Below are 9,563 nucleotides of genomic sequence, written 5' to 3'. Positions count from 1 at the left end.
TTGTCAGCAACAAAACATATTTTGCTGAGTAAGGTGACAACACATAATCTAAAAAAATTACATATGACTGACAGTCAATCACTCTATACTTTAAAAGCCCAGACTTTTGAACGGTAGGATCTCCTAACAAACCCCTTCTCTGAATGTGTGTGGAGATTTCTCCCTGGAGTGGGAACGCCCCTCAAGGTTAGTCCTCGAGACTGAGCAAAAGAGATTTGCCCCTGGTCATTGCTATGAGTGAGTAACACCAACCTCTACTTAGTAATTGTTTTGTTAGCTTTAATATAATTACTTCAATTGTTTTATTACAATTACTTCAATATTGCTTGAAAAATAGTGTGCTATACTGATAGTTAAAGCTATCCATCCATATTGTGTGGTAAGTAATTCTGACAAAACTCCTTTTTTTCTATCATTATCATTACTGTAACCCATTTCAATAAATCATTCCTTTTATTTGTATAAATATATTTGGTTTGCCATCCTTAATCCTGCAGGACAAAGTTGTATAAAGGTCAATATAAACCACTGGAAAGTCTAGGGCTAAGACTGGATCCAGGTGCACGTAGGCTCCTCTCCGAGAAGGAGCTTAGAAAGCAATGGGGTTCTTTCCCCACCTCGTAACTCAATGGGAGGGCTTCTCTAATGATATACTTTCTCTAATAAACTTTGTCTGAAGCTCCCACTCTGCCTGTGACAGAGGTGCTGAAAACCCACCGCTGTCTCAAGTATCTCAGGGCCCACAGCAGCTGTGGTCAAGCCCTTCACACCTGCGTTTCACCTCTTGGAAGATATGCTGGAGAAACCTGCTGACTGCAGGTCCTGCACACATGGCTTGCTTTACACCCTCCTCCCGTCAGAGACTTGATCCCGGGACAATTTCTGGGCATGACAAGTACATGTTTAAGGAGGGATGGCAGTCGGACTTGGCTTGTTTTGTAAATAAACACCGGGGGTGTGTAATGCGATAGCACGTATACTTGGCTCCAGCTGGGCTGTTTCTCTATAGTGTGTTGTTTTGGTGTTCTGGACCAGAAATCTGTAGGTTTGGTTTTGTACTAGTGACTCAACCACTAAACTGCTTAACCTTCTCCACAGTCAGCGTCTCGGAAAAGCCAAACACAAGCAACTCGGACTGCCTGAAAGCATTACATAGTCCTACTCCCTACAGAGCAGGGCACAACAGGTTTCTGGGAAACTGGGCTCTGCCTTTTCACAAAAGGAGGACAGATGTGCCCCGAAGCCCTCCTACACGATACCAACTGCTGTGCATACAACAGACCTGCTGGTTAATGATCTCGCCCATAAGTAATGTTTTAACCATAGAGTAGTTTTTGCTTGCTTCAAAAGCCACAAAGCCAAAGAGGAAGTGTAGGAGAACGTGGCAGGACAGCGGCCAGGAGCCTCATGACCTCATCTTTTTCCGCCACATGGGGATTGGTGGCTGTGCTTGGGACAGGGTTTAAATTCCCCAAGGTCAGAGATGTCAGGCAGTCAGGGGACAAGGGGAGAAGGACAGAGCTTCTGGGAGCCAACTGACTTGAGCTGCTGCTGGGATCACTAGGAGTGCTCTTGCTGCAGCTGACTCCTCCAGCACCAGAAAAGGTAATTTTTTTGCTTTTTCTACCTGACATGTGCTAATCTGTCTGCAGCTTTAGTCAAGGAAACACTGAGCAGGAGATCTTTGAAAATTGCTTCACTGGGCAGGGACATTTGATGTTGCTCTGTGGAAAAAGGTGTGTTTTTATAGGAGCAAGGTTGCTTTAGCAATGCAAGGTATTATACATAATGACAATTTTAAACCTGCGTGCTTATAGATGTCAGGAGGAGGTTATTGAAAACTCTGCCACTGAATCATGTGCTGCAAACTCAAAGCTGGTGCTTGAACACAGAAAGCTTTCTCCCTCATGTAACCACTGCCTGGCAGTGTCCTTGTTTTTTCTGGCAGGCTCACAGTTTGTGCTGCACAATCCTGAATGGATGGGACACTCATCCTTCTCTGTGTAACTTGAAATTGCAATACCTCTAGTAGAGTGTCCTGTCTCAGGGCCAGCCTTACTAATGCATTTTCAATATGTCCTAAGTAGCCTTTTTTTTCCTGCTATGATTTACCAAAGTTTTAAATGACTCTTGTTCATCAGTGAATTGGTTCAATTTCTCAGGGATGTTCCATGTCCTGGGAACTGGTCTGTAAGCACCAAAATTTACTGTAGCTCAGCACTCTCCTAATTTCAGCAGGAATTAGTAATTTATTAAATTGCTAAAACTGCAATGGAAGCAGATATTTCACGTTATCTCTTGTTTGGAAACACAGGTTATTTTGTTCAAACTTCTGGAGGGGGAAATAAAGGTCTATCAATAAAAGCAGTTTATGTTCATATCACTTTACTCAGAAACTCAAGTTAATAACCCTGAAAACTAGTTTTAAAATTGCTGACAAGAGAATCCAAACTGAGTTGGCTTTATGCTGTCTCTTCTGAAAAAAAATACGTTAAAGGAATGAAGATAAACCAAAGCTGATATTGAGAACACTTTGGCTATCACAAAGCTTTTCCTTTGCCTGTGCAAGTCATTAGGTGACAGGATTCAGTTCACCTTCTCAATGTGGCCACTCTCACCAGCTGCTCAGCTCTTCTCAGAGCCTCTTAAAAATTATTGCAGCTTTTGAGTAGCTAAGTCATGACAAACCAGCTGGGTGTGCGGTGGTGATGGAGGACAAAAGACAAAAATTAGTATGTGCAGGTTGGGTCCATAGCAGGGAGCTGTTCTCAGCACAGTGAAGTACACTGGGAAAAAGGAAAAACCTATGGCATTTTTGTGGTACTTTACCTTGTTGACTCACTGTTCCAAAATATTTTCTAGGTAAAACATCACAATGAAGGTGGCAGTTCTGTGTTTATGCCTTATCAGCATCACCACTGCATGGCCAGTGAGTAAATCACAAATGTGGATCACCAATCACTTGTATTATTTTCTTTGCATCTTAGTGAGAAATACTGATAAATGCTTTTTTCTTTTCTCCCTTCAAGGTGAGTAAATCCAAGCAGCATGCCATTTCTGCCAGCTCCGAAGAAAAATATGTAAGTTCCTTTTGTCTTTCTATTAATTATCTTTAATAAATACTTTTTGATTTTTTTTTTTTGTTTCGTCTAATACATATTTTCTGGTACTTGTTTTATGATTGTAGATGCTTGCAGGGCATGTCCTCACCTGGCTGTTAGGAGCCAGTTTCATAGACTTTTTCCTGTGTCTGGTGTCCTGGTTGAGGACTTTCATTAGTTCTATCTCTGGACCAGCACTGCAAACCTTTTGTCTTAATGAAAAATGTGTTAGTTGCCAGTTAAAAAGAGAAAAGGACTATAGCATGGCACAACTACTACAGCCCACATTTGTTAGTGTGGATCAGATGACAATATGTGGTGTTGGAAGAGCACTTTAATCCAATTCCCATGATTTTTTGGAGTGATGTAAGTGAACGGTATTAATTTTGTATATAGCTATTTGATTTATACTCCACTGCCAGCTGCTACCCATGTAAAATCAATTCTTTGCTCTGAGAATCAACTACTGCACTTAGTTTAGAGTCTTCATGATGAGGGAGATAAATCACCCTTGGGAAAAGGACCCGAGAATTAGCAGAAACAATGATTGTTAGATATAACTCCAAATTCCACTCAACAAAAACAAGCTGGAGAAACTGACCTGAAATTCCTCAGGCTCTGCCAATGGCAGAGGCACATCTTCTATATTGTATTCTTTGGGTATAATGTTCATCATGGCTTGTTTCTGAGTCCTCTTCCTACTGCACTGAATAGCTGAGGGCACATCCTGTGCAAAAGGAGTATGTATTGCAGATGCCACCTCTGCCTGAAAACAGAGGTTGTGATGCAGGCAGCTTTGCCTGATGCTTTGTGGATTAACCTCCGTCTCCCCCCTTTATTTTCTCTCAAAGGACCCCAGGGGCCATCACTTGCACAGATATCACCATGACCGTGGGAATTCTCAGTCTTGGGAGAGTCAGCAGCACACACAGACTGACCTGGCATCACCTCAGCAGGTATGGGCAGCTAGCCAGAAGAGAAAGCAGGAGCATCTTTCCATGACAAGATGTACAAGTTAGGATTAAGTGCTTAAACAATAGTCAACACGCTAATCAGCTCTACTATACGTGCCTTTTTGAACTAATAGGGAGGTTTATATTGCTTTCAGACCCTTTACTCTTCAGAAGAAAGCGTGGATGTCCCAGTGGAACCGGTAAGTGTTTTGAACGACACTATGTCAGTCGAGTGCTGCAGGGCAGCCAGTGTGTAGCAACACCAATTTTCCTCATTCAAGTGCAGTTCTTGCAGTAGCATCTCTCCCTAAATAGCATCTCCTCCTTAGGCAGGGTGAGGTGAATTCAAAGACATGCCTGCACATAGCTCCCCAAAACTGCATAAGCCCTGGGCTAGCAGGACAGATACTAGTCTGCACATCTCACATCTGTGTTCATTTGCCTGATGCATAATAAATGTTTTCCAGCACTTTCCTGATGTCTCAAGCAAAAGCCATGAAGATGTGAATGACAATGATGATGACGATAATGATTCCAATGACACGGATGAATCCGATGAGGTTGTCACGGGTTTTCCCACAGACATTCCAGTCACTGTACCATTCCCCCCATTCCCTTTCACCCGGGGAGACAACGCCGGCAGAGGCGACAGCGTGGCCTACAGGATGAGGGCAAAGGCCGCACTGGTGAAGTCTATCAAACTCCGCAAAGATGCAAAAAAGGTAAACAGCACTGAGCAGTGGTCCCCATGGTTTTGGAAATGGGTAGTGAACTTGAAGATGGACATGTTGTTTTATGGGAGTCAGCTTTGAGAAGAATCGGTGAGGGGAAAGCAGGCATGAGCGAAGGAATCTATTTTCCCTTGTCTGGATACCCCAAATCAGGGGCTGTTGATGGTGCCAAGGCAAGAGTGTAGCCTGCTGCTGCAAGATATGCAACACTGCAATGATGTACTCACACACATGAAATCTGAGGACAGGATCAAATGTTAATTTCTCATAATGTGAAGGGTTCACATAACTCCACAAAAGTTAGTGTTTCCAGGCAGAGATTTACCATGCAAGCTTTGAGTGTCCCCTCAGCCTAAGCAGCTTTAGTGCAGTAGGGCAGCACTTGTTGATAGATAATTTCCCAGGAGTGACAGTGGCTCTTGTTTTGCTCTCTAACACAGGTCATGTATGATGCCACTGTGGAAGATGAGAGCGATCTGGATGCAGACAGCCAGTGAGCAGGGTTCTCCCAGGAGGATTCTGCTTCCCGCTGCTCCCTGGAGAAGCATGCCATCAGTGATGTATCTTGAAGCAGCATCGTCATTGAGGAAACCTGCTGAACTCAGCCTTTGGGTATTAAACCCCTTGAGGAAGCCACCTTACCTCTTCCAGAGCTGTGATCTCCTCCTGCCCAATTTCACTATCATGCTACTGCTTCAGGCCAATGAAGTTGCAAAGAACTGCTACAATGCTTCTTAAAAGAAGTCTAAAAACCAATTATGAGCTTTGAGGAACCATTTGAAGGGGCAAGCATTAGTCCAAAGGCATCTTTCACAGGTTTAGAAGCTGGGTACCGCAAACAGGGTGTTGGGCACCAACCTTTAGCACTGAGCTTAAAAAGGAGTTTTGAACTGTATGTTTTTAGGTACAGAGCTTGACACCGACTGTGCAGAGCAGGCCAAGTGGTGCCCATCACCAATAGCTCTGCTCAGCACACAGATACTTTCATGGCTGTGCAGGGACAGCAGGGGCAGCCCGGAGAGGCACAAGTCCCCCTTATAACACCATGTTTTTTCAGAAGAGGGCAAAAGCAGACTGCCGGAGGGAGAAGCTGAAAGCAGTACCTCTCAAAAGAAGAGGAACACAGCTATAGAAGAATAATGATTTTTCCCCTCACCTCTTGTAGTTACTCAGTGCCATCATCCCGTGCCAAGGAGCAGGGACTGAGATGGACTGAAATACCACCCAGACCCCAGCAAACCCCTCCTCCCAGTGCTCAGCCTTCCTGCTAAGCTGACAGCCAAACCTGGGCAACTGGAGGGACCCTGAGCACATCCAGATTTTTGGAGGATGGAAGATGCTCCAAAGCCTCCATCCTTTGCCAAGAGAAGCACTTAGTGCCATTGAGAAGGGTGCAAATCAGTCTCAGCAATAAGAAACCTACCTGAGTTTTTCTTCTGCAGAACAAGCCACTCACTACTGCCTCCCACCAAGGGCTTCAAAAATGTTTTTACTTAATTCAAACTGTCTCAATATGTATTTCTCTAATAGACCATCCACCAGCACTTCCCCGTTAAGAGATTGGGAAATGTATTCCGAGGTCACAACCATTGCTATAGTCAAGCAAAGGCACAATTTGACACATGAATTGCAATGCAATTCTCAGTGGGACTAGTAAAAATTATTATAAGTGAATATTATCATCTTTTTGGGGCTTCTTTTGGTAATCCTTGCCTATTTCCCTGCATCCTTATGGTGGATTTAGAAGGACTGCTGTGCAGGGTTGCTTTGGGGAGTGCAATCCTATCCCTGTGCTGAGCTGTGTGGGGAGCCAGGTGTCACGCTCCCTCTCATCAATAACCCACCATATGTCACTCTGCAGCAGGCTATGTCCGTATATGACATCTTATACTACATTCACCCTTCTTAAATTATTTTATGACCCTTGCTTTGATCTCCAGGGTACCCCTGATTTGGGAGAGTACAGAGCTGAAAACCTCTGGCCAGTGAACCATGCATTTCTCCCTTATGAGTTGCTTTCTTCTGACAAAAAATGGTGGCAAACCATAGCCATCAGTGAAAATCCCAATGCTGTTTTTCCGGGGTGATTAATATAGAAGCCAGCGCAATCTGGGCTTAGTTTACACTGTTGGCTATAATTAACCTTTTCTTTTTGGAAGTTAAGAGATGTAAACTTCTTCTTCATGAAATGGAAAGGCAAGAGGTATTTCAGAGGTTTTATGCCTTGCTTTAAAGCTGGTCCACATGGAAGGAGATAGAACAGGTATGTGGCCTTTTCAGCTTTTGTAGGATGCACAGAGAAGGGGCAAGAGATTTCCCTCCCTTCCACCACTGAGTGATGAGTATTTTCAATAGTGGCTTTAGTTAAAAAGGGTTGGGTCTTACAAGAAACATTTTTTCAGCCCCCTGCTGTGATCATTAGCAGCATTGAGGAAGATCAAGCCTGATAGCCTTCAAATGTTCAACTTACTAAAAGCTACCCCTCCTTTTCCTCAGTGCTCTCTCCTCCCTTGCCCCTAATAACACATTCCTGCTAAAAGCCATCCAGTCCCACCCTGAAATACAAGTGGTGCCGGTTCCACTCAGCCAACCTCCGCTGCACCTCGAGTGTGAGTGGACAGGGTCCCTGCCTTAATACATGGGATGTTTCATACTCCAGTAAATCCAGTTTAAACACTTGCTTTCCAAAGATCTTGGATCCAAAGGGCTTAGATAAAAAAAAAATCCTAAAGGAGATTTAATGCTTGATATACAAATGTGAAGATGCTAGAGCAATTCCAAATATATATTTAAGATATGAATAATTAAGTACCTGAAACCAGCAACAAATATGAGGAATGAAGGATGTGAATATGATGACTGAAATGAGTTTCCTTCAATTCCCAGACTCAGGACTGAGAAAAATGGGGAAGTCATCCCCAACCATCCTTAAACTCTCAACATTTTGGCCTAAAAGCAACAGTTGTAATAACAGAGAAATTTTTGTAAGAAATGAACCTCCTCACATAGAGCATGATCTGAAAATATCCTTATGCTATCCGCAGTGTTGGACAACTTGCCACCATCCTCCCCACCCCCGAGAGTGCCCATGGGATCGGAAGCTGAGGAGCATCCCGCATCCAGCAGGGCCGAGACAGGGTTGCTGCCACTCTCAAGAGCTCCAGCCAACCCCTTTGAATGCAGGTCCAGTGGCAGACTGGCTAGAAGGAAAATGGAATTTTAATTTCACTTTTTTTCCCGTGTCATCTTTCACAGCAGAGCAGGGCCTTGGGGGGGAAGGTGCTGTCCCCAGAAGCACAGCAAACTTCCTCCTAACCCTGTTGTGAAACGCTCAGCAGAGGAACAGTTGAACACTTGAAAACTTCAAGACTTTAGAGACTTGAAATAAGCATCTAAATTGTTAGATTTTCACCAGTTGGGGGGGGTGGGGGGCAGAGGGAAGTTTGGTGTCATTTTAATTGCTTTTAATCAGGGTTAAATTTAAAACGAGTCTTTTCAACAACAGAGTAATAAACCCGGAGGAAGAAGGTTAAGAAAGGGTTTGATTTGTCACGGGGGAGGGGAGGTTTCGGTGGGGTTTCTTTAGCCACCGAAAGGCTGCAGCGTTACTCGGGCGGGAGGCGGAGGGAGGGGGACGTGTCCCTCTGCTCTGCCCTCGTGAGGCCTCGCCCGGAGGCTGCGCCCGGCTCTGACCCGGCACAAGCAGGATGTGCCCGCCGGGCCGGCACGAAGGGGCAAGGAAGCAGCGGGCACAAAGATGCTCAGAGGGCCAGAGCACCTCTCCTATGGAGCCAGGCTGGGAGAGCCGGGCATGTCCAGCCTGGACAGGAGCGGGCTCCGGGGGAGGCCTCACTGCGGCCCTCCAGTGGCTGAAGGGGCCTATAGGAAAGGCAGAGAGCGATTTCTTCGCATGGGCAGTCAGCGAGAGGAAAAGGGGGAACGATTTGAAACCAGAAGAGGGAAGATTTAGATTAGATGTTAGGAAGAGCTGTGAGGGTGTCGAGACACTGGAGCAGGCCGCCCAGAGAAGCTGTGGATGCCCCATCCCTGGAAGGCGCTATTCCAGGCCAGGCTAGATGGGGCCCTGAGCACCCTGGTCTAGTGGATGATGTCCCTATCCATGGCAGGGGAGTTAGAACCAGATGATCTTCAAGGTCCCTTCCAAGCCAAAGCATTCTGGGCCTCCACGAGGGTGCAAAGAGGTCACCGGCTACCGGACCATGGAATGTTACCAAACGGTTGCCATGCGGGCTTCCGCACGGAGGGGTCAGGAGCCCAACACTCCATCGACAGTTGGCAGTTGGCGGATACTCTGCTGGGAAGCAGGTGCAGAGCCTCTGTCTTCTCTGTCCCTGGTGGGAACAGAAGGCGATTTGCTGATCATTTTCAAGAAAAATTCTCAACTAACTGTACAGGTGAGTGTAGATGATCTTTGAAAATGTTTCGGATGCTGTGGGGCTGTTCTGGGCTTCAGGTCCAGCTGCAGGTGTCTGGGACTCAAGTACCGGACTCAAGTACCAGACTCATAGATTTCCCCTCTAGCTTTGGGCAGAAACTGGTGACTCGGGAAAGGGAATCTTAGAGTATGTGTGGGTATTTAAGAGAACAGGCATTCCAGATAGGTAATCTCCTCTCTTCTTTTCTGATAGGTTTGGAAGAACATCATTCTCTGATTCCTAGAAATCAGGACTTTGTAGCCTGTTCTACCTAAGGAATCTAAGGGATCGATTGCTGTAACTTCCCTGAAATTCCTTTTTTGGTGTTTGTCCATCTGACTT

The 9,563-nt window shown here is 45.3% G+C and overlaps 1 pseudogene; it reads left to right on the top strand.

Moving 5' to 3' along the window:
- The first annotated feature begins 1,423 nt into the window (after positions 1-1,423).
- Positions 1,424-5,513, top strand: LOC120324047 (annotated as a pseudogene).
- Positions 5,514-9,563: the final 4,050 nt, after the last annotated feature.

The sequence above is a fragment of the Pipra filicauda genome, unplaced genomic scaffold, assembly GCF_003945595.2.
Source record: "Pipra filicauda isolate LSUMZ 115617 unplaced genomic scaffold, ASM394559v2 scaffold1017_size37543_pilon, whole genome shotgun sequence".
NCBI classification, from domain to species: domain Eukaryota; kingdom Metazoa; phylum Chordata; class Aves; order Passeriformes; family Pipridae; genus Pipra; species Pipra filicauda.
The sequence above is the reverse complement of the archived record's forward strand: the minus strand, read 5'-3'. Positions and strand labels throughout refer to the sequence as shown.